Source organism: Phyllobates terribilis, unplaced genomic scaffold (genome assembly GCF_046119375.1).
Source record: "Phyllobates terribilis strain yellow unplaced genomic scaffold, ASM4611937v1 Scaffold_2__4_contigs__length_985480577, whole genome shotgun sequence".
Classification (NCBI taxonomy): Eukaryota; Metazoa; Chordata; class Amphibia; order Anura; family Dendrobatidae; genus Phyllobates; species Phyllobates terribilis.
The window spans coordinates 551,663,781-551,689,829 of record NW_027362762.1 but is presented as its reverse complement, the minus strand read 5'-3'; positions in this window follow the sequence as shown (position 1 = coordinate 551,689,829).

Sequence of the window (26,049 nt, the reverse complement as noted above, 5' to 3'; positions counted from 1 at the left end):
TTCCATTTTTCCCGGAATTCTGCTGACGTTTAAAAATGCTTCGGAACTCATCCATTGTTCTCGGAATTCCGCTGAAATTTAAAAATGCTTCGGAACTCTACCATTGTACTCGGAATTCTGCTGAAGTTTAAAAATGCTTCGGAACTCTTCCATTGTTCACGTAATTCTGCTAAAGTTTAAATTTGCTTCAGAACTCTTCCATTGTTCTCGCAATTGCGCTGAAGTTTAAAAATGCTTCGGAACTCTTCCATTGTTCTCGGAATTCTGCTGACATTTAAAAATGCTTCGGAACTCTTCCATTTTTTTCGGAATTCTGCTGACGTTTAAAAATGCTTCGCAACTCTTGCATTGTTTTCGGAATTTTCACTGAAGTTTAAAAAAGCTTCGGAAGTCTTCTATTGTTCTACAAATTCCGCTGATGTTTAATAATGCTTTGGAACACTTCCATTGTTCCCAGAATTCTGCTGAAGTTTAAAAATGTTTCAGAACTCTTCCATTGTTCTCGGAATTCTTCTGCAGTTTAAAAATGCTTCAGAACTCTTCCATTGTTCTCGGAATTCTTCTGCAGTTTAAAAATGCTTTGGAACACTTCCATTGTTCCCAGAATTCTGCTGAAGTTTAAAAATGCTTCAGAACTCTTCCATTGTTCACGTAATTCTGCTGAAGTTTAAATTTGCTTGGGAACTCTTCCTTTGTTCTCGGAATTCTGCTGACATTTAATAATGCTTCGGAAGTTTTCCATTGTTCTCGCAATTCCGCTGAAGTTTAAAAATGCTTCGGAGCTCGTCCATTGTTCTCGGAATTTTGCTGATGTTTAAAAATGCTTTGTAACTCTTCCATTGTTTTCGGAATACCGCTGAAGTTTAAAAATGCTTCGGAACTCTTCCATTAATCTGGAAATTCTGCTGATGTTTAAAAATGCTTCGGAACACTTCCATTGTTCTCGGAATTCTGCTGAAGTTTAAAAATGCTTTGGAATTCTTCCATTGATCCTGGAATTCTTCTGAAGTTTAAAAATGCTTCGGAATTCTTCCATTGTTCTCAGAATTCACCTGAAGTTTAAAAATTCTTCGGAACTCTTCCATTGTTCTCGGAATTCCGCTGACGTTTAGTAATGCTTCGGAACTCTTGCATAGTTCTAGGAATTCCGCTGATGTTTAAAAATGCTTCGGAACCCTTCCATTGTTCCCGGACTTCTGCTGACGTTTAAAAATGCTTCGGAACTCATACATTGTTCTCGGAATTCCGCTGAAGTTTAAAAATGCTTCGGAACTCTTCCATTGTTCCCGGAATTCTGCTGATGTTTAAAAATGCTTCGGAACTCTTCCATTGTTCTCGGATTTCTGCTGACATGTAAAAATGCTTCGGAACTATTCCATTGTTCCCGGAATTCTTTTGAAGTTTAAAAATGCTTCTGATCTCTTTCATTGTTCAAGGAATTCCACTGATGTTTAAAAATTCTTCGGAACTGTTCCATTGTTCCCGGAATTCTGCTGACATTTAAAAATGCTTCCGAATTCTTTCATTGTTCAAGGAATTCCGCTGACGTTTAAAAATGCTTCGGAACTCTTCCATTGTTCCTGGAATTCTTCTGAAGTTTAAAAATGCTTCGGAACTCTTCCATTGTTCTCAGAATTCCACTGAAGTTTGAAAATGCTTTGGCTCTCTTCCATTGTTCTCGAAATTCTGCTGACATTTAAAAATGCTTCGGAACTCTTACATTGTTCTCGGAATTCCGCTGATGATTAAAAATCCTTCGGAACTCTTCCATGGTTCTCGAAATTCGCTGACGTTTAAAAATTTTTCGGAACTCTTCCATTGTTCTCTGAATTCCGCAGATGTTTAAAAATGCTTCGGAACTCTTGCATAGTTCTAGGAATTCCGCTGATGTTTAATAATGCTTCGGGACACTTCCATTGTTCCCGGAATACCGCTGACATTTAAAAATGCTTCGGAGTTCATTCTTTGTTCTAGGAATTCTGCTGACGTTTAAAAATGCTTCGGAACTCTTCCATTGTTCCCGGAATTCCGCTGAAGTTTAAAAATGCTTCCAAACTCTTTCATTGCTCAAGGAATTTTCCTGACGTTTAATCATGCTTCAGTACTCTTTCTTTGTTCTCAGAATTCCACTGGCATTTAAAAATGATTTGAAATACTTCCATTGTTCTTGGAATTCCAATGTAGTTTAAAAATGCTTCTGAACTCTTCCATTGTTCTCGGAATTCTGCTGAAGTTTATAAATGCTTTGGAACTCTTCCATTGTTCTCAGAATTCTGGTGAAATTTAAAAATGCTTCAGAACTCTTCCATTGTTCTCGGAATTTTGCTGAAGTTTAAATTTGCTTCGGAACTCTTCCTTTGTTCTCAGAATTATGCTGACATTTAATAATGCTTCGGAACTCTTCCATTGTTCTCGCAAATCCGCTGATGTTAAAAAATGCTTCAGAACTCTTCCATTGTTCTCGGAATTCTTCTGCAGTTTAAAAATGCTTCGGAACTCTTCCATTGTTCACGTAATTCTGCTGAAGTTTAAATTTGCTTGGGAACTCTTCCTTTGTTCTCGGAATTCTGCTGACATTTAATAATGCTTCGGAAGTTTTCCATTGTTCTCGCAATTCCGCTGAAGTTTAAAAATGCTTCGGAGCTCGTCCATTGTTCTCGGAATTTTGCTGATGTTTAAAAATGCTTTGTAACTCTTCCATTGTTTTCGGAATACCGCTGAAGTTTAAAAATGCTTCGGAACTCTTCCATTAATCTGGAAATTCTGCTGATGTTTAAAAATGCTTCGGAATTCTTCCATTGATCCCTGAATTCTTCTGAAGTTTAAAAATGCTTCGGAACTCTACCATTGTTCTCAGAATTCCACTGAAGTTTAAAAATTCTTCGGAACTCTTCCATTGTTCTCGGAATTCCGCTGACGTTTAGTAATGCTTCGGAACTCTTGCATAGTTCTAGGAATTCCGCTGATGTTTAAAAATGCTTCGGAACCCTTCCATTGTTCCCGGAATTCTGCTGACGTTTAAAAATGCTTCGGAACTCATACATTGTTCTCGGAATTCCGCTGAAGTTTAAAAATGCTTCGGAACTCTTCCATTGTTCCCGGAATTCTGCTGATGTTTAAAAATGCTTCAGAACTCTTCCATTGTTCTCGGATTTCTGCTGACATGTAAAAATGCTTCGGAACTATTCCATTGTTCCCGGAATTCTTTTGAAGTTTAAAAATGCTTCTGATCTCTTTCATTGTTCAAGGAATTCCACTGATGTTTAAAAATTCTTCGGAACTGTTCCATTGTTCCCGGAATTCTGCTGACATTTAAAAATGCTTCCGAACTCTTTCATTGTTCAAGGAATTCCGCTGACGTTTAAAAATGCTTCGGAACTCTTCCATTGTTCCTGGAATTCTTCTGAAGTTTAAAAATGCTTCGGAACTCTTCCATTGTTCTCAGAATTCCACTGAAGTTTGAAAATGCTTTGGCTCTCTTCCATTGTTCTCGAAATTCTGCTGACATTTAAAAATGCTTCGGAACTCTTACATTGTTCTCGGAATTCCGCTGATGTTTAAAAATCCTTCGGAACTCTTCCATGGTTCTCGAAATTCGCTGACGTTTAAAAATTTTTCGGAACTCTTCCATTGTTCTCGGAATTCCGCTGACGTTTAATAATGCTTCGGAACTCTTGCATAGTTCTAGGAATTCCGCTGATGTTTAAAAATGCTTCGGAACTCTTCCATTGTTCCCGGAATTCTGCTGACGTTTAAAAATGCTTCGGAACTCATCCATTGTTCTCGGAATTCCGCTGAAGTTTAAAAATGCTTCGGAACTCTTCCATTGTTCCCGGAATTCTGCTGATGTTTAAAAATGCTTCGGAACTCTTCCATTGTTCTCGGAATTCTGCTGACATTTAAAAATGCTTCAGAGATCATCCAATGTTTTCGGAATTCCGCTGAAGTTTAAAAATGCTTCGGAACTCTTCCTTAATTCTGGAAATTCTGCTGATGTTTAAAAATGCTTCGGAACACTTCCATTGTTCTCGGAATTCTGCTGAAGTTTAAAAATGCTTTGGAATTCTTCCATTGATCCTGGAATTCTTCTGAAGTTTAAAAATGCTTCGGAACTATTCCATTGTTCTCGGAATTCCGCTGACATTTAAAAATCCTTCGAAACTCTTCCATTGTTCTCAGAATTCCGCTGGCATTTAAAAATGCTTCGGAACTCTTCCATTGTTCTCGGAATTCCGCTGGCGTTTAAAAATACTTCAGAACACTTCCATTGTTCTCGGAAATCCGACGAAGTTTTAAAAATGCTTCGGAACTCATCCATTGTTCTTGGATATCCGCTGACGTTTAATAATGCTTCGGAACACTTCCATTTTTCCCGGAATTCCGCTGCAGTTTAAAAATGCTTCCAAACTCTTTCATTGTTCAAGGAATTTTGATGATGTTTAATAACGCTTCAGTACTCTTTCTTTGTTCTCGGAATTCCGCTGGCATTTAAAAATGCTTTGGAACGCTTCCCTTGTTCTTGGAATTCTGCTGACGTTGAATAATGCTTCGGAACTCTTCCATTGTTCTAGGAATTCCACTGACGTTTAAAAATGCTTCGGAACTCTACCATTTTTCTCGGAATTCTGCTGAAATTTAAAAATTCATCGGAAATCTTCCATTGTTCTTGCAATTCTGCTGAAGTTTAAAAATGCTTCGGAACTCTTCCATTGTTGTCGGAATTCTGCTGAGTTTTAAAATGCTTCAGAGATCATCCAATGTTTTCGGAAATCCGCTGAAGTTTAAAAATGCTTCGGAACACTTCCAATGTTCTGGAAATTCTGCTGATGTTGAAAAATGCTTCGGAATTCTTCCATTGTTCTCGGAATTCTGCAGACGTTTAAAAATGCTTCGGAACTCTTCCATTTTTCCCGGAATTCTGCTGACGTTTAAAAATGCTTCGTAACTCATCTATTGTTCCGGAATTCTGCTGACGTTTAAAAATGCTTCGGAATTCTTCCATTGTTCTCGGAATTCTGCAGACCTTTAAAAATGCTTCGGAACTCTTCCATTGTTCCAGAATTCCGCTGACGTTTAAAAATTCTTCGCAATTCTTCCATTTTTCCCGGAATTCTGCTGACGTTTAAAAATGCTTCGGAACTCATCCATTGTTCTCGGAATTCCGCTGAAATTTAAAAATGCTTCGGAACTCTACCATTGTACTCGGAATTCTGCTGAAGTTTAAAAATGCTTCGGAACTCTTCCATTGTTCACGTAATTCTGCTAAAGTTTAAATTTGCTTCAGAACTCTTCCATTGTTCTCGCAATTGCGCTGAAGTTTAAAAATGCTTCGGAACTCTTCCATTGTTCTCGGAATTCTGCTGACATTTAAAAATGCTTCGGAACTCTTCCATTTTTTTCGGAATTCTGCTGACGTTTAAAAATGCTTCGCAACTCTTGCATTGTTTTCGGAATTTTCACTGAAGTTTAAAAAAGCTTCGGAAGTCTTCTATTGTTCTACAAATTCCGCTGATGTTTAATAATGCTTTGGAACACTTCCATTGTTCCCAGAATTCTGCTGAAGTTTAAAAATGCTTCAGAACTCTTCCATTGTTCTCGGAATTCTTCTGCAGTTTAAAAATGCTTTGGAACTCTTCCATTGTTCACGTAATTCTGCTGAAGTTTAAATTTGCTTGGGAACTCTTCCTTTGTTCTCGGAATTCTGCTGACATTTAATAATGCTTCGGAAGTTTTCCATTGTTCTCGCAATTCCGCTGAAGTTTAAAAATGCTTCGGAGCTCGTCCATTGTTCTCGGAATTTTGCTGATGTTTAAAAATGCTTTGTAACTCTTCCATTGTTTTCGGAATACCGCTGAAGTTTAAAAATGCTTCGGAACTCTTCCATTAATCTGGAAATTCTGCTGATTTTTAAAAATGCTTCGGAACACTTCCATTGTTCTCGGAATTCTGCTGAAGTTTAAAAATGCTTTGGAATTCTTCCATTGATCCCGGAATTCTTCTGAAGTTTAAAAATGCTTCGGAACTCATCCATTGTTCTCAGAATTCCACTGAAGTTTAAAAATTCTTCGGAACTCTTCCATTGTTCTCGGAATTCCGCTGACGTTTAGTAATGCTTCAGAACTCTTGCATAGTTCTAGGAATTCCGCTGATGTTTAAAAATGCTTCGGAACCCTTCCATTGTTCCTGGAATTCTGCTGACGTTTAAAAATGCTTCGGAACTCATACATTGTTCTCGGAATTCCGCTGAAGTTTAAAAATGCTTCGGAACTCTTCCATTGTTCCCGGAATTCTGCTGATGTTTAAAAATGCTTCGGAACTCTTCCATTGTTCTCGGATTTCTGCTGACATGTAAAAATGCTTCGGAACTATTCCATTGTTCCCGGAATTCTTTTGAAGTTTAAAAATGCTTCTCATCTCTTTCATTGTTCAAGGAATTCCACTGATGTTTAAAAATTCTTCGGAACTGTTCCATTGTTCCCGGAATTCTGCTGACATTTAAAAATGCTTCCGAACTCTTTCATTGTTCAAGGAATTCCGCTGAAGTTTAAAAATGCTTCGGAACTCTTCCATTGTTCCCGGAATTCTGCTGATGTTTAAAAATGCTTCGGAACTCTTCCATTGTTCTCGGAATTCTGCTGACATTTAAAAATGCTTCAGAGATCATCCAATGTTTTCGGAATTCCGCTGAAGTTTAAAAATGCTTCGGAACTCTTCCTTTATTCTGGAAATTCTGCTGATGTTTAAAAATGCTTCAGAACCCTTCCATTGTTCTCGGAATTCTGCAGAAGTTTAAAAATGCTTTGGAATTCTTCCATTGATCCTGGAATTCTTCTGAAGTTTAAAAATGCTTCGGAACTCTTCCATTATTCTCAGAATTCCACTGAAGTTTAAAAATGCTTCGGAACTCTTCCATTGTTCCTGGAATTCTTCTGAAGTTTAAAAATGCTTCGGAACTCTTCCATTGTTCTCAGAATTCCACTGAAGTTTGAAAATGCTTTGGCTCTCTTCCATTGTTCTCGAAATTCTGCTGACATTTAAAAATGCTTCGGAACTCTTACATTGTTCTCGGAATTCCGCTGACATTTAAAAATCCTTCGAAACTCTTCCATTGTTCTCAGAATTCCGCTGGCATTTAAAAATGCTTCGGAACTCATCCATTGTTCTCGGAATTCCGCTGGCGTTTAAAAATACTTCAGAACACTTCCATTGTTCTCGGAAATCCGACGAAGTTTTAAAAATGCTTCGGAACTCATCCATTGTTCTTGGATATCCGCTGACGTTTAATAATGCTTCGGAACGCTTCCATTTTTCCCGGAATTCCGCTGCAGTTTAAAAATGCTTCCAAACTCTTTCATTGTTCAAGGAATTTTGATGATGTTTAATAACGCTTCAGTACTCTTTCTTTGTTCTCGGAATTCCGCTGGCATTTAAAAATGCTTTGGAACGCTTCCCTTGTTCTCGGAATTCTGCTGACGTTGAATAATGCTTCGGAACTCTTCCATTGTTCTAGGAATTCCACTGACGTTTAAAAATGCTTCGGTACTCTACCATTTTTCTCGGAATTCTGCTGAAATTTAAAAATTCATCGGAAATCTTCCATTGTTCTTGCAATTCTGCTGAAGTTTAAAAATGCTTCGGAACTCTTCCATTGTTGTCGGAATTCTGCTGAGTTTTAAAATGCTTCAGAGATCATCCAATGTTTTCGGAAATCCGCTGAAGTTTAAAAATGCTTCGGAACACTTCCAATGTTCTGGAAATTCTGCTGATGTTGAAAAATCCATCGGAATTCTTCCATTGTTCTCGGAATTCTGCAGACGTTTAAAAATGCTTCGGAACTCTTCCATTTTTCCCGGAATTCTGCTGACGTTTAAAAATGCTTCGTAACTCATCTATTGTTCCGGAATTCTGCAGACCTTTAAAAATGCTTCGGAACTCTTCCATTGTTCCAGAATTCCGCTGACGTTTAAAAATTCTTCGCATTTCTTCCATTTTTCCCGGAATTCTGCTGACGTTTAAAAATGCTTCGGAACTCATCCATTGTTCTCGGAATTCCGCTGAAATTTAAAAATGCTTCGGAACTCTACCATTGTACTCGGAATTCTGCTGAAGTTTAAAAATGCTTCGGAACTCTTCCATTGTTCACGTAATTCTGCTAAAGTTTAAATTTGCTTCAGAACTCTTCCATTGTTCTCGCAATTGCGCTGAAGTTTAAAAATGCTTCGGAACTCTTCCATTGTTCTCGGAATTCTGCTGACATTTAAAAATGCTTCGGAACTCTTCCATTTTTTTCGGAATTCTGCTGACGTTTAAAAATGCTTCGCAACTCTTGCATTGTTTTCGGAATTTTCACTGAAGTTTAAAAAAGCTTCGGAAGTCTTCTATTGTTCTACAAATTCCGCTGATGTTTAATAATGCTTTGGAACACTTCCATTGTTCCCAGAATTCTGCTGAAGTTTAAAAATGCTTCAGAACTCTTCCATTGTTCTCGGAATTCTTCTGCAGTTTAAAAATGCTTCAGAACTCTTCCATTGTTCTCGGAATTCTTCTGCAGTTTAAAAATGCTTTGGAACACTTCCATTGTTCCCAGAATTCTGCTGAAGTTTAAAAATGCTTCAGAACTCTTCCATTGTTCACGTAATTCTGCTGAAGTTTAAATTTGCTTGGGAACTCTTCCTTTGTTCTCGGAATTCTGCTGACATTTAATAATGCTTCGGAAGTTTTCCATTGTTCTCGCAATTCCGCTGAAGTTTAAAAATGCTTCGGAGCTCGTCCATTGTTCTCGGAATTTTGCTGATGTTTAAAAATGCTTTGTAACTCTTCCATTGTTTTCGGAATACCGCTGAAGTTTAAAAATGCTTCGGAACTCTTCCATTAATCTGGAAATTCTGCTGATGTTTAAAAATGCTTCGGAACACTTCCATTGTTCTCGGAATTCTGCTGAAGTTTAAAAATGCTTTGGAATTCTTCCATTGATCCTGGAATTCTTCTGAAGTTTAAAAATGCTTCGGAACTCTTCCATTGTTCTCAGAATTCACCTGAAGTTTAAAAATTCTTCGGAACTCTTCCATTGTTCTCGGAATTCCGCTGACGTTTAGTAATGCTTCGGAACTCTTGCATAGTTCTAGGAATTCCGCTGATGTTTAAAAATGCTTCGGAACCCTTCCATTGTTCCCGGACTTCTGCTGACGTTTAAAAATGCTTCGGAACTCATACATTGTTCTCGGAATTCCGCTGAAGTTTAAAAATGCTTCGGAACTCTTCCATTGTTCCCGGAATTCTGCTGATGTTTAAAAATGCTTCGGAACTCTTCCATTGTTCTCGGATTTCTGCTGACATGTAAAAATGCTTCGGAACTATTCCATTGTTCCCGGAATTCTTTTGAAGTTTAAAAATGCTTCTGATCTCTTTCATTGTTCAAGGAATTCCACTGATGTTTAAAAATTCTTCGGAACTGTTCCATTGTTCCCGGAATTCTGCTGACATTTAAAAATGCTTCCGAATTCTTTCATTGTTCAAGGAATTCCGCTGACGTTTAAAAATGCTTCGGAACTCTTCCATTGTTCCTGGAATTCTTCTGAAGTTTAAAAATGCTTCGGAACTCTTCCATTGTTCTCAGAATTCCACTGAAGTTTGAAAATGCTTTGGCTCTCTTCCATTGTTCTCGAAATTCTGCTGACATTTAAAAATGCTTCGGAACTCTTACATTGTTCTCGGAATTCCGCTGATGATTAAAAATCCTTCGGAACTCTTCCATGGTTCTCGAAATTCGCTGACGTTTAAAAATTTTTCGGAACTCTTCCATTGTTCTCTGAATTCCGCAGATGTTTAATAATGCTTCGGAACTCTTGCATAGTTCTCGGAATTCCGCTGATGTTTAATAATGCTTCGGGACACTTCCATTGTTCCCGGAATACCGCTGACATTTAAAAATGCTTCGGAATTCATTCTTTGTTCTAGGAATTCTGCTGACGTTTAAAAATGCTTCGGAACTCTTCCATTGTTCCCGGAATTCCGCTGAAGTTTAAAAATGCTTCCAAACTCTTTCATTGCTCAAGGAATTTTCCTGACGTTTAATCATGCTTCAGTACTCTTTCTTTGTTCTCAGAATTCCACTGGCATTTAAAAATGATTTGAAATACTTCCATTGTTCTTGGAATTCCAATGTAGTTTAAAAATGCTTCTGAACTCTTCCATTGTTCTCGGAATTCTGCTGAAGTTTATAAATGCTTTGGAACTCTTCCATTGTTCTCAGAATTCTGGTGAAATTTAAAAATGCTTCAGAACTCTTCCATTGTTCTCAGAATTTTGCTGAAGTTTAAATTTGCTTCGGAACTCTTCCTTTGTTCTCAGAATAATGCTGACATTTAATAATGCTTCGGAACTCTTCCATTGTTCTCGCAAATCCGCTGATGTTAAAAAATGCTTCAGAACTCTTCCATTGTTCTCGGAATTCTTCTGCAGTTTAAAAATGCTTCGGAACTCTTCCATTGTTCACGTAATTCTGCTGAAGTTTAAATTTGCTTGGGAACTCTTCCTTTGTTCTCGGAATTCTGCTGACATTTAATAATGCTTCGGAAGTTTTCCATTGTTCTCGCAATTCCGCTGAAGTTTAAAAATGCTTCGGAGCTCGTCCATTGTTCTCGGAATTTTGCTGATGTTTAAAAATGCTTTGTAACTCTTCCATTGTTTTCGGAATACCGCTGAAGTTTAAAAATGCTTCGGAACTCTTCCATTAATCTGGAAATTCTGCTGATGTTTAAAAATGCTTCGGAATTCTTCCATTGATCCCGGAATTCTTCTGAAGTTTAAAAATGCTTCGGAACTCTACCATTGTTCTCAGAATTCCACTGAAGTTTAAAAATTCTTCGGAACTCTTCCATTGTTCTCGGAATTCCGCTGACGTTTAGTAATGCTTCGGAACTCTTGCATAGTTCTAGGAATTCCGCTGATGTTTAAAAATGCTTCGGAACCCTTCCATTGTTCCCGGAATTCTGCTGACGTTTAAAAATGCTTCGGAACTCATACATTGTTCTCGGAATTCCGCTGAAGTTTAAAAATGCTTCGGAACTCTTCCATTGTTCCCGGAATTCTGCTGATGTTTAAAAATGCTTCAGAACTCTTCCATTGTTCTCGGATTTCTGCTGACATGTAAAAATGCTTCGGAATTATTCCATTGTTCCCGGAATTCTTTTGAAGTTTAAAAATGCTTCTGATCTCTTTCATTGTTCAAGGAATTCCACTGATGTTTAAAAATTCTTCGGAACTGTTCCATTGTTCCCGGAATTCTGCTGACATTTAAAAATGCTTACGAACTCTTTCATTGTTCAAGGAATTCCGCTGACGTTTAAAAATGCTTCGGAACTCTTCCATTGTTCCTGGAATTCTTCTGAAGTTTAAAAATGCTTCGGAACTCTTCCATTGTTCTCAGAATTCCACTGAAGTTTGAAAATGCTTTGGCTCTCTTCCATTGTTCTCGAAATTCTGCTGACATTTAAAAATGCTTCGGAACTCTTACATTGTTCTCGGAATTCCGCTGATGTTTAAAAATCCTTCGGAACTCTTCCATGGTTCTCGAAATTCGCTGACGTTTAAAAATTTTTCGGAACTCTTCCATTGTTCTCGGAATTCCGCTGACGTTTAATAATGCTTCAGAACTCTTGCATAGTTCTAGGAATTCCGCTGATGTTTAAAAATGCTTCGGAACTCTTCCATTGTTCCCGGAATTCTGCTGACGTTTAAAAATGCTTCGGAACTCATCCATTGTTCTCGGAATTCCGCTGAAGTTTAAAAATGCTTCGGAACTCTTCCATTGTTCCCGGAATTCTGCTGATGTTTAAAAATGCTTCGGAACTCTTCCATTGTTCTCGGAATTCTGCTGACATTTAAAAATGCTTCAGAGATCATCCAATGTTTTCGGAATTCCGCTGAAGTTTAAAAATGCTTCGGAACTCTTCCTTAATTCTGGAAATTCTGCTGATGTTTAAAAATGCTTCGGAACACTTCCATTGTTCTCGGAATTCTGCTGAAGTTTAAAAATGCTTTGGAATTCTTCCATTGATCCTGGAATTCTTCTGAAGTTTAAAAATGCTTCGGAACTATTCCATTGTTCTCGGAATTCCGCTGACATTTAAAAATCCTTCGAAACTCTTCCATTGTTCTCAGAATTCCGCTGGCATTTAAAAATGCTTCGGAACTCTTCCATTGTTCTCGGAATTCCGCTGGCGTTTAAAAATACTTCAGAACACTTCCATTGTTCTCGGAAATCCGACGAAGTTTTAAAAATGCTTCGGAACTCATCCATTGTTCTTGGATATCCGCTGACGTTTAATAATGCTTCGGAACACTTCCATTTTTCCCGGAATTCCGCTGCAGTTTAAAAATGCTTCCAAACTCTTTCATTGTTCAAGGAATTTTGATGATGTTTAATAACGCTTCAGTACTCTTTCTTTGTTCTCGGAATTCCGCTGGCATTTAAAAATGCTTTGGAACGCTTCCCTTGTTCTCGGAATTCTGCTGACATTGAATAATGCTTCGGAACTCTTCCATTGTTCTAGGAATTCCACTGACGTTTAAAAATGCTTCGGAACTCTACCATTTTTCTCGGAATTCTGCTGAAATTTAAAAATTCATCGGAAATCTTCCATTGTTCTTGCAATTCTGCTGAAGTTTAAAAATGCTTCGGAACTCTTCCATTGTTGTCGGAATTCTGCTGAGTTTTAAAATGCTTCAGAGATCATCCAATGTTTTCGGAAATCCGCTGAAGTTTAAAAATGCTTCGGAACACTTCCAATGTTCTGGAAATTCTGCTGATGTTGAAAAATGCTTCGGAATTCTTCCATTGTTCTCGGAATTCTGCAGACGTTTAAAAATGCTTCGGAACTCTTCCATTTTTCCCGGAAATCTGCTGACGTTTAAAAATGCTTCGTAACTCATCTATTGTTCCGGAATTCTGCTGACGTTTAAAAATGCTTCGGAATTCTTCCATTGTTCTCGGAATTCTGCAGACCTTTAAAAATGCTTCGGAACTCTTCCATTGTTCCAGAATTCCGCTGACGTTTAAAAATTCTTCGCAATTCTTCCATTTTTCCCGGAATTCTGCTGACGTTTAAAAATGCTTCGGAACTCATCCATTGTTCTCGGAATTCCGCTGAAATTTAAAAATGCTTCGGAACTCTACCATTGTACTCGGAATTCTGCTGAAGTTTAAAAATGCTTCGGAACTCTTCCATTGTTCACGTAATTCTGCTAAAGTTTAAATTTGCTTCAGAACTCTTCCATTGTTCTCGCAATTGCGCTGAAGTTTAAAAATGCTTCGGAACTCTTCCATTGTTCTCGGAATTCTGCTGACATTTAAAAATGCTTCGGAACTCTTCCATTTTTTTCGGAATTCTGCTGACGTTTAAAAATGCTTCGCAACTCTTGCATTGTTTTCGGAATTTTCACTGAAGTTTAAAAAAGCTTCGGAAGTCTTCTATTGTTCTACAAATTCCGCTGATGTTTAATAATGCTTTGGAACACTTCCATTGTTCCCAGAATTCTGCTGAAGTTTAAAAATGCTTCAGAACTCTTCCATTGTTCTCGGAATTCTTCTGCAGTTTAAAAATGCTTTGGAACTCTTCCATTGTTCACGTAATTCTGCTGAAGTTTAAATTTGCTTGGGAACTCTTCCTTTGTTCTCGGAATTCTGCTGACATTTAATAATGCTTCGGAAGTTTTCCATTGTTCTCGCAATTCCGCTGAAGTTTAAAAATGCTTCGGAGCTCGTCCATTGTTCTCGGAATTTTGCTGATGTTTAAAAATGCTTTGTAACTCTTCCATTGTTTTCGGAATACCGCTGAAGTTTAAAAATGCTTCGGAACTCTTCCATTAATCTGGAAATTCTGCTGATATTTAAAAATGCTTCGGAACACTTCCATTGTTCTCGGAATTCTGCTGAAGTTTAAAAATGCTTTGGAATTCTTCCATTGATCCCGGAATTCTTCTGAAGTTTAAAAATGCTTCGGAACTCATCCATTGTTCTCAGAATTCCACTGAAGTTTAAAAATTCTTCGGAACTCTTCCATTGTTCTCGGAATTCCGCTGACGTTTAGTAATGCTTCAGAACTCTTGCATAGTTCTAGGAATTCCGCTGATGTTTAAAAATGCTTCGGAACCCTTCCATTGTTCCTGGAATTCTGCTGACGTTTAAAAATGCTTCGGAACTCATACATTGTTCTCGGAATTCCGCTGAAGTTTAAAAATGCTTCGGAACTCTTCCATTGTTCCCGGAATTCTGCTGATGTTTAAAAATGCTTCGGAACTCTTCCATTGTTCTCGGATTTCTGCTGACATGTAAAAATGCTTCGGAACTATTCCATTGTTCCCGGAATTCTTTTGAAGTTTAAAAATGCTTCTCATCTCTTTCATTGTTCAAGGAATTCCACTGATGTTTAAAAATTCTTCGGAACTGTTCCATTGTTCCCGGAATTCTGCTGACATTTAAAAATGCTTCCGAACTCTTTCATTGTTCAAGGAATTCCGCTGAAGTTTAAAAATGCTTCGGAACTCTTCCATTGTTCCCGGAATTCTGCTGATGTTTAAAAATGCTTCGGAACTCTTCCATTGTTCTCGGAATTCTGCTGACATTTAAAAATGCTTCAGAGATCATCCAATGTTTTCGGAATTCCGCTGAAGTTTAAAAATGCTTCGGAACTCTTCCTTTATTCTGGAAATTCTGCTGATGTTTAAAAATGCTTCAGAACCCTTCCATTGTTCTCGGAATTCTGCAGAAGTTTAAAAATGCTTTGGAATTCTTCCATTGATCCTGGAATTCTTCTGAAGTTTAAAAATGCTTCGGAACTCTTCCATTATTCTCAGAATTCCACTGAAGTTTAAAAATGCTTCGGAACTCTTCCATTGTTCCTGGAATTCTTCTGAAGTTTAAAAATGCTTCGGAACTCTTCCATTGTTCTCAGAATTCCACTGAAGTTTGAAAATGCTTTGGCTCTCTTCCATTGTTCTCGAAATTCTGCTGACATTTAAAAATGCTTCGGAACTCTTACATTGTTCTCGGAATTCCGCTGACATTTAAAAATCCTTCGAAACTCTTCCATTGTTCTCAGAATTCCGCTGGCATTTAAAAATGCTTCGGAACTCATCCATTGTTCTCGGAATTCCGCTGGCGTTTAAAAATACTTCAGAACACTTCCATTGTTCTCGGAAATCCGACGAAGTTTTAAAAATGCTTCGGAACTCATCCATTGTTCTTGGATATCCGCTGATGTTTAATAATGCTTCGGAACACTTCCATTTTTCCCGGAATTCCGCTGCAGTTTAAAAATGCTTCCAAACTCTTTCATTGTTCAAGGAATTTTGATGATGTTTAATAACGCTTCAGTACTCTTTCTTTGTTCTCGGAATTCCGCTGGCATTTAAAAATGCTTTGGAACGCTTCCCTTGTTCTCGGAATTCTGCTGACGTTGAATAATGCTTCGGAACTCTTCCATTGTTCTAGGAATTCCACTGACGTTTAAAAATTCTTCGGAACTCTATCATTTTTCTCGGAATTCTGCTGAAATTTAAAAATTCATCGGAAATCTTCCATTGTTCTTGCAATTCTGCTGAAGTTTAAAAATGCTTCGGAACTCTTCCATTGTTGTCGGAATTCTGCTGAGTTTTAAAATGCTTCAGAGATCATCCAATGTTTTCGGAAATCCGCTGAAGTTTAAAAATGCTTCGGAACACTTCCAATGTTCTGGAAATTCTGCTGATGTTGAAAAATGCATCGGAATTCTTCCATTGTTCTCGGAATTCTGCAGACGTTTAAAAATGCTTCGGAACTCTTCCATTTTTCCCGGAATTCTGCTGACGTTTAAAAATGCTTCGTAACTCATCTATTGTTCCGGAATTCTGCTGACGTTTAAAAATGCTTCGGAATTCTTCCATTGTTCTCGAAATTCTGCAGACCTTTAAAAATGCTTCGGAACTCTTCCATTGTTCCAGAATTCCGCTGACGTTTAAAAATTCTTCGCATTTCTTCCATTTTTCCCGGAATTCTGCTGACGTTTAAAAATGCTTCGGAACTCATCCATTGTTCTCGGAATTCCGCTGAAATTTAAAAATGCTTCGGAACTCTACCATTGTACTCGGAATTCTGCTGAAGTTTAAAAATGCTTCGGAACTCTTCCATTGTTCACGTAATTCTGCTAAAGTTTAAATTTGCTTCAGAACTCTTCCATTGTTCTCGCAATTGCGCTGAAGTTTAAAAATGCTTCGGAACTCTTCCATTGTTCTCGGAATTCTGCTGACATTTAAAAATGCTTCGGAACTCTTCCATTTTTTTCGGAATTCTGCTGACGTTTAAAAATGCTTCGCAACTCTTGCATTGTTTTCGGAATTTTCACTGAAGTTTAAAAAAGCTTCGGAAGTCTTCTATTGTTCTACAAATTCCGCTGATGTTTAATAATGCTTTGGAACACTTCCATTGTTCCCAGAATTCTGCTGAAGTTTAAAAATGCTTCAGAACTCTTCCATTGTTCTCGGAATTCTTCTGCAGTTTAAAAATGCTTCAGAACTCTTCCATTGTTCTCGGAATTCTTCTGCAGTTTAAAAATGCTTTGGAACACTTCCATTGTTCCCAGAATTCTGCTGAAGTTTAAAAATGCTTCAGAACTCTTCCATTGTTCACGTAATTCTGCTGAAGTTTAAATTTGCTTGGGAACTCTTCCTTTGTTCTCGGAATTCTGCTGACATTTAATAATGCTTCGGAAGTTTTCCATTGTTCTCGCAATTCCGCTGAAGTTTAAAAATGCTTCGGAGCTCGTCCATTGTTCTCGGAATTTTGCTGATGTTTAAAAATGCTTTGTAACTCTTCCATTGTTTTCGGAATACCGCTGAAGTTTAAAAATGCTTCGGAACTCTTCCATTAATCTGGAAATTCTGCTGATGTTTAAAAATGCTTCGGAACACTTCCATTGTTCTCGGAATTCTGCTGAAGTTTAAAAATGCTTTGGAATTCTTCCATTGATCCTGGAATTCTTCTGAAGTTTAAAAATGCTTCGGAACTCTTCCATTGTTCTCAGAATTCACCTGAAGTTTAAAAATTCTTCGGAACTCTTCCATTGTTCTCGGAATTCCGCTGACGTTTAGTAATGCTTCGGAACTCTTGCATAGTTCTAGGAATTCCGCTGATGTTTAAAAATGCTTCGGAACCCTTCCATTGTTCCCGGACTTCTGCTGACGTTTAAAAATGCTTCGGAACTCATACATTGTTCTCGGAATTCCGCTGAAGTTTAAAAATGCTTCGGAACTCTTCCATTGTTCCCGGAATTCTGCTGATGTTTAAAAATGCTTCGGAACTCTTCCATTGTTCTCGGATTTCTGCTGACATGTAAAAATGCTTCGGAACTATTCCATTGTTCCCGGAATTCTTTTGAAGTTTAAAAATGCTTCTGATCTCTTTCATTGTTCAAGGAATTCCACTGATGTTTAAAAATTCTTCGGAACTGTTCCATTGTTCCCGGAATTCTGCTGACATTTAAAAATGCTTCCGAATTCTTTCATTGTTCAAGGAATTCCGCTGACGTTTAAAAATGCTTCGGATCTCTTCCATTGTTCCTGGAATTCTTCTGAAGTTTAAAAATGCTTCGGAACTCTTCCATTGTTCTCAGAATTCCACTGAAGTTTGAAAATGCTTTGGCTCTCTTCCATTGTTCTCGAAATTCTGCTGACATTTAAAAATGCTTCGGAACTCTTACATTGTTCTCGGAATTCCGCTGATGATTAAAAATCCTTCGGAACTCTTCCATGGTTCTCGAAATTCGCTGACGTTTAAAAATTTTTCGGAACTCTTCCATTGTTCTCTGAATTCCGCAGATGTTTAATAATGCTTCGGAACTCTTGCATAGTTCTAGGAATTCCGCTGATGTTTAATAATGCTTCGGGACACTTCCATTGTTCCCGGAATTCCGCTGAAGTTTAAAAATGCTTCCAAACTCTTTCATTGCTCAAGGAATTTTCCTGACGTTTAATCATGCTTCAGTACTCTTTCTTTGTTCTCAGAATTCCACTGGCATTTAAAAATGATTTGAAATACTTCCATTGTTCTTGGAATTCCAATGTAGTTTAAAAATGCTTCTGAACTCTTCCATTGTTCTCGGAATTCTGCTGAAGTTTATAAATGCTTTGGAACTCTTCCATTGTTCTCAGAATTCTGGTGAAATTTAAAAATGCTTCAGAACTCTTCCATTGTTCTCGGAATTTTGCTGAAGTTTAAATTTGCTTCGGAACTCTTCCTTTGTTCTCAGAATTATGCTGACATTTAATAATGCTTCGGAACTCTTCCATTGTTCTCGCAAATCCGCTGATGTTAAAAAATGCTTCGGAACTCTTCCATTGTTCTCGTAATTCTGCTGAAGTTTAAAAATGCTTTGGAACTCTTCCATTAATCCCGGAATTCTTCTGAAGTTTAAAAATGCTTCGGAACTATTCCATTGTTCTCGGAATTCCGCTGACATTTAAAAATCCTTCGGAACTCTTCCATTGTTCTCAGTATTCCGCTGGCATTTAAAAATGCTTCGGAACTCTTCCATTGTTCTCGGAATTCCGCTGGCGTTTAAAAATACTTCAGAACACTTCCATTGTTCTCGGAAATCCGACGAAGTTTTAAAAATGCTTTGGAACTCTTCCATTGTACTCGGAATTCCGCTGACATTTAAAAATGCTTCGGAACTCATCCATTGTTCTTGGATATCCGCTGACGTTTAATAATGCTTCGGAACACTTCCATTTTTCCCGGAATTCCGCTGCAGTTTAAAAATGCTTCCAAACTCTTTCATTGTTCAAGGAATTTTGATGATGTTTAATAACGCTTCAGTACTCTTTCTTTGTTCTCGGAATTCCGCTGGCATTTAAAAATGCTTTGGAACGCTTCCCTTGTTCTTGGAATTCTGCTGACGTTGAATAATGCTTCGGAACTCTTCCATTGTTCTAGGAATTCCACTGATGTTTAAAAATGCTTCGGAACTCTACCATTTTTCTCGGAATTCTGCTGAAGTTTAAAAATGCTTTGGAACTCTTCCATTGTTCTTGGAATTCTGCTGAAATTTAAAAATTCATCGGAAATCTTCCATTGTTCTCGCAATTCTGCTGAAGTTTAAAAATGCTTCGGAACTCTTCCATTGTTGTCGGAATTCTGCTGACGTTTTAAAATGCTTCAGAGATCATCCAATGTTTTCGGAAATCCGCTGAAGTTTAAAAATGCTTCGGAACACTTCCAATGTTCTGGAAATTCTGCTGACGTTTAAAAATGCATCGGAATTCTTCCATTGTTCTCGGAATTCTGCAGACCTTTAAAAATGCTTTGGAACTCTTCCATTGTTCCCAGAATTCCGCTGACGTTTAAAAATTCTTCGCAATTCTTCCATTTTTCCCGGAATTCTGCTGACGTTTAAAAATGTTTCGGAACTCATCCATTGTTCTCGGAATTCCGCTGAAATTTAAAAATGCTTCGGAACTCTACCATTGTACTCGGAATTCTGCTGAAGTTTAAAAATGCTTCGGAACTCTTCCATTGTTCACGTAATTCTGCTAAAGTTTAAATTTGCTTCGGAACTCTTCCATTGTTCTCGCAATTGCGCTGAAGTTTAAAAATGCTTCGGAACTCTTCCATTGTTCTCGGAATTCTGCTGACATTTAAAAATGCTTCGGAACTCTTCCATTTTTTTCGGAATTCTGCTGACGTTTAAAAATGCTTCGCAACTCTTGCATTGTTTTCGGAATTTTCACTGAAGTTTAAAAAAGCTTCGGAAGTCTTCTATTGTTCAACAAATTCCACTGATGTTTAATAATGCTTTGGAACACTTCCATTGTTCCCAGAATTCTGCTGAAGTTTAAAAATGCTTCAGAACTCTTCCATTGTTCTCGGAATTCTTCTGCAGTTTAAAAATGCTTCGGAACTCTTCCATTGTTCACGTAATTCTGCTGAAGTTTAAATTTGCTTGGGAACTCTTCCTTTGTTCTCGGAATTCTGCTGACATTTAATAATGCTTCGGAAGTTTTCCATTGTTCTCGCAATTCCGCTGAAGTTTAAAAATGCTTCGGAGCTCGTCCATTGTTCTCGGAATTTTGCTGATGTTTAAAAATGCTTTGTAACTCTTCCATTGTTTTCGGAATACCGCTGAAGTTTAAAAATGCTTCGGAACTCTTCCATTAATCTGGAAATTCTGCTGATGTTTAAAAATGCTTCGGAATTCTTCCATTGATCCCGGAATTCTTCTGAAGTTTAAAAATGCTTCGGAACTCTACCATTGTTCTCAGAATTCCACTGAAGTTTAAAAATTCTTCGGAACTCTTCCATTGTTCTCGGAATTCCGCTGACGTTTAGTAATGCTTCGGAACTCTTGCATAGTTCTAGGAATTCCGCTGATGTTTAAAAATGCTTCGGAACCCTTCCATTGTTCCCGGAATTCTGCTGACGTTTAAAAATGCTTCGGAACTCATACATTGTTCTCGGAATTCCGCTGAAGTTTAAAAATGCTTCGGAACTCTTCCATTGTTCCCGGAATTCTGCTGATGTTTAAAAATGCTTCAGAACTCTTCCATTGTTCTCGGATTTCTGCTGACATGTAAAAATGCTTCGGAACTATTCCATTGTTCCCGGAATTCTTTTGAAGTTTAAAAATGCTTCTGATCTCTTTCATTGTTCAAGGAATTCCACTGATGTTTAAAAATTCTTCGGAACTGTTCCATTGTTCCCGGAATTCTGCTGACATTTAAAAATGCTTCCGAACTCTTTCATTGTTCAAGGAATTCCGCTGACGTTTAAAAATGCTTCGGAACTCTTCCATTGTTCCTGGAATTCTTCTGAAGTTTAAAAATGCTTCGGAACTCTTCCATTGTTCTCAGAATTCCACTGAAGTTTGAAAATGCTTTGGCTCTCTTCCATTGTTCTCGAAATTCTGCTGACATTTAAAAATGCTTCGGAACTCTTACATTGTTCTCGGAATTCCGCTGATGTTTAAAAATCCTTCGGAACTCTTCCATGGTTCTCGAAATTCGCTGACGTTTAAAAATTTTTCGGAACTCTTCCATTGTTCTCGGAATTCCGCTGACGTTTAATAATGCTTCGGAACTCTTGCATAGTTCTAGGAATTCCGCTGATGTTTAAAAATGCTTCGGAACTCTTCCATTGTTCCCGGAATTCTGCTGACGTTTAAAAATGCTTCGGAACTCATCCATTGTTCTCGGAATTCCGCTGAAGTTTAAAAATGCTTCGGAACTCTTCCATTGTTCCCGGAATTCTGCTGATGTTTAAAAATGCTTCGGAACTCTTCCATTGTTCTCGGAATTCTGCTGACATTTAAAAATGCTTCAGAGATCATCCAATGTTTTCGGAATTCCGCTGAAGTTTAAAAATGCTTCGGAACTCTTCCTTAATTCTGGAAATTCTGCTGATGTTTAAAAATGCTTCGGAACACTTCCATTGTTCTCGGAATTCTGCTGAAGTTTAAAAATGCTTTGGAATTCTTCCATTGATCCTGGAATTCTTCTGAAGTTTAAAAATGCTTCGGAACTATTCCATTGTTCTCGGAATTCCGCTGACATTTAAAAATCCTTCGAAACTCTTCCATTGTTCTCAGAATTCCGCTGGCATTTAAACATGCTTCGGAACTCTTCCATTGTTCTCGGAATTCCGCTGGCGTTTAAAAATACTTCAGAACACTTCCATTGTTCTCGGAAATCCGACGAAGTTTTAAAAATGCTTCGGAACTCATCCATTGTTCTTGGATATCCGCTGACGTTTAATAATGCTTCGGAACACTTCCATTTTTTCCGGAATTCCGCTGCAGTTTAAAAATGCTTCCAAACTCTTTCATTGTTCAAGGAATTTTGATGATGTTTAATAACGCTTCAGTACTCTTTCTTTGTTCTCGGAATTCCGCTGGCATTTAAAAATGCTTTGGAACGCTTCCCTTGTTCTCGGAATTCTGCTGACGTTGAATAATGCTTCGGAACTCTTCCATTGTTCTAGGAATTCCACTGACGTTTAAAAATGCTTCGGAACTCTACCATTTTTCTCGGAATTCTGCTGAAATTTAAAAATTCATCGGAAATCTTCCATTGTTCTTGCAATTCTGCTGAAGTTTAAAAATGCTTCGGAACTCTTCCATTGTTGTCGGAATTCTGCTGAGTTTTAAAATGCTTCAGAGATCATCCAATGTTTTCGGAAATCCGCTGAAGTTTAAAAATGCTTCGGAACACTTCCAATGTTCTGGAAATTCTGCTGATGTTGAAAAATGCTTCGGAATTCTTCCATTGTTCTCGGAATTCTGCAGACGTTTAAAAATGCTTCGGAACTCTTCCATTTTTCCCGGAATTCTGCTGACGTTTAAAAATGCTTCGTAACTCATCTATTGTTCCGGAATTCTGCTGACGTTTAAAAATGCTTCGGAATTCTTCCATTGTTCTCGGAATTCTGCAGACCTTTAAAAATGCTTCGGAACTCTTCCATTGTTCCAGAATTCCGCTGACGTTTAAAAATTCTTCGCAATTCTTCCATTTTTCCCGGAATTCTGCTGACGTTTAAAAATGCTTCGGAACTCATCCATTGTTCTCGGAATTCCGCTGAAATTTAAAAATGCTTCGGAACTCTACCATTGTACTCGGAATTCTGCTGAAGTTTAAAAATGCTTCGGAACTCTTCCATTGTTCACGTAATTCTGTTAAAGTTTAAATTTGCTTCAGAACTCTTCCATTGTTCTCGCAATTGCGCTGAAGTTTAAAAATGCTTCGGAACTCTTCCATTGTTCTCGGAATTCTGCTGACATTTAAAAATGCTTCGGAACTCTTCCATTTTTTTCGGAATTCTGCTGACGTTTAAAAATGCTTCGCAACTCTTGCATTGTTTTTGGAATTTTCACTGAAGTTTAAAAAAGCTTCGGAAGTCTTCTATTGTTCTACAAATTCCGCTGATGTTTAATAATGCTTTGGAACACTTCATTTGTTCCCAGAATTCTGCTGAAGTTTAAAAATGCTTCAGAACTCTTCCATTGTTCTCGGAATTCTTCTGCAGTTTAAAAATGCTTTGGAACTCTTCAACTCTTCCATTGTTCACGTAATTCTGCTGAAGTTTAAATTTGCTTGGGAACTCTTCCTTTGTTCTCGGAATTCTGCTGACATTTAATAATGCTTCGGAAGTTTTCCATTGTTCTCGCAATTCCGCTGAAGTTTAAAAATGCTTCGGAGCTCGTCCATTGTTCTCGGAATTTTGCTGATGTTTAAAAATGCTTTGTAACTCTTCCATTGTTTTCGGAATACCGCTGAAGTTTAAAAATGCTTCGGAACCCTTCCATTAATCTGGAAATTCTGCTGATATTTAAAAATGCTTCGGAACACTTCCATTGTTCTCGGAATTCTGCTGAAGTTTAAAAATGCTTTGGAATTCTTCCATTGATCCCGGAATTCTTCTGAAGTTTAAAAATGCTTCGGAACTCATCCATTGTTCTCAGAATTCCACTGACGTTTAGTAATGCTTCGGAACTCTTGCATAGTTCTAGGAATTCTGCTGATGTTTAAAAATGCTTCGGAACCCTTCCATTGTTCCCGGAATTCTGCTGACGTTTAAAAATGCTTCGGAACTCATACATTGTTCTCGGAATTCCGCTGAAGTTTAAAAATGCTTCGGAACTCTTCCATTGTTCCCGGAATTCTGCTGATGTTTAAAAATGCTTCGGAACTCTTCCATTGTTCTCGGATTTCTGCTGACATGTAAAAATGCTTCGGAACTATTCCATTGTTCCCGGAATTCTTTTGAAGTTTAAAAATGCTTCTGATCTCTTTCATTGTTCAAGGAATTCCACTGATGTTTAAAAATTCTTCGGAACTGTTCCATTGTTCCCGGAATTCTGCTGACATTTAAAAATGCTTCCGAACTCTTTCATTGTTCAAGGAATTCCGCTGAAGTTTAAAAATGCTTCGGAACTCTTCCATTGTTCCCGGAATTCTGCTGATGTTTAAAAATGCTTCGGAACTCTTCCATTGTTCTCGGTATTCTGCTGACATTTAAAAATGCTTCAGAGATCATCCAATGTTTTCGGAATTCCGCTGAAGTTTAAAAATGCTTCGGAACTCTTCCTTTATTCTGGAAATTCTGCTGATGTTTAAAAATGCTTCAGAACCCTTCCATTGTTCTCGGAATTCTGCAGAAGTTTAAAAATGCTTTGGAATTCTTCCATTGATCCTGGAATTCTTCTGAAGTTTAAAAATGCTTCGGAACTCTTCCATTATTCTCAGAATTCCACTGAAGTTTAAAAATGCTTCGGAACTCTTCCATTGTTCCTGGAATTCTTCTGAAGTTTAAAAATGCTTCGGAACTCTTCCATTGTTCTCAGAATTCCACTGAAGTTTGAAAATGCTTTGGCTCTCTTCCATTGTTCTCGAAATTCTGCTGACATTTAAAAATGCTTCGGAACTCTTACATTGTTCTCGGAATTCCGCTGACATTTAAAAATCCTTCGAAACTCTTCCATTGTTCTCAGAATTCCGCTGGCATTTAAAAATGCTTCGGAACTCTTCCATTGTTCTCGGAATTCCGCTGGCGTTTAAAAATACTTCAGAACACTTCCATTGTTCTCGGAAATCCGACGAAGTTTTAAAAATGCTTCGGAACTCATCCATTGTTCTTGGATATCCGCTGACGTTTAATAATGCTTCGGAACACTTCCATTTTTCCCGGAATTCCGCTGCAGTTTAAAAATGCTTCCAAACTCTTTCATTGTTCAAGGAATTTTGATGATGTTTAATAAGGCTTCAGTACACTTTCTTTGTTCTCGGAATTCCGCTGGCATTTAAAAATGCTTTGGAATGCTTCCCTTGTTCTCGGAATTCTGCTGACGTTGAATAATGCTTCGGAACTCTTCCATTGTTCTAGGAATTCCACTGACGTTTAAAAATGCTTCGGAACTCTACCATTTTTCTCGGAATTCTGCTGAAATTTAAAAATTCATCGGAAATCTTCCATTGTTCTTGCAATTCTGCTGAAGTTTAAAAATGCTTCGGAACTCTTCCATTGTTGTCGGAATTCTGCTGAGTTTTAAAATGCTTCAGAGATCATCCAATGTTTTCGGAAATCCGCTGAAGTTTAAAAATGCTTCGGAACACTTCCAATGTTCTGGAAATTCTGCTGATGTTGAAAAATGCTTTGTAACTCTTCCATTGTTTTCGGAATACCGCTGAAGTTTAAAAATGCTTCGGAACTCTTCCATTAATCTGGAAATTCTGCTGATATTTAAAAATGCTTCGGAACACTTCCATTGTTCTCGGAATTCTGCTGAAGTTTAAAAATGCTTTGGAATTCTTCCATTGATCCCGGAATTCTTCTGAAGTTTAAAAATGCTTCGGAACTCATCCATTGTTCTCAGAATTCCACTGAAGTTTAAAAATTCTTCGGAACTCTTCCATTGTTCTCGGAATTCCGCTGACGTTTAGTAATGCTTCGGAACTCTTGCATAGTTCTAGGAATTCCGCTGATGTTTAAAAATTCTTCGGAACTGTTCCATTGTTCCCGGAATTCTGCTGACATTTAAAAATGCTTCCGAACTCTTTCATTGTTCAAGGAATTCCGCTGAAGTTTAAAAATGCTTCGGAACTCTTCCATTGTTCCCGGAATTCTGCTGATGTTTAAAAATGCTTCGGAACTCTTCCATTGTTCTCGGAATTCTGCTGACATTTAAAAATGCTTCAGAGATCATCCAATGTTTTCGGAATTCCGCTGAAGTTTAAAAATGCTTCGGAACTCTTCCTTTATTCTGGAAATTCTGCTGATGTTTAAAAATGCTTCAGAACCCTTCCATTGTTCTCGGAATTCTGCAGAAGTTTAAAAATGCTTTGGAATTCTTCCATTGATCCTGGAATTCTTCTGAAGTTTAAAAATGCTTCGGAACTCTTCCATTATTCTCAGAATTCCACTGAAGTTTAAAAATGCTTCGGAACTCTTCCATTGTTCCTGGAATTCTTCTGAAGTTTAAAAATGCTTCGGAACTCTTCCATTGTTCTCAGAATTCCACTGAAGTT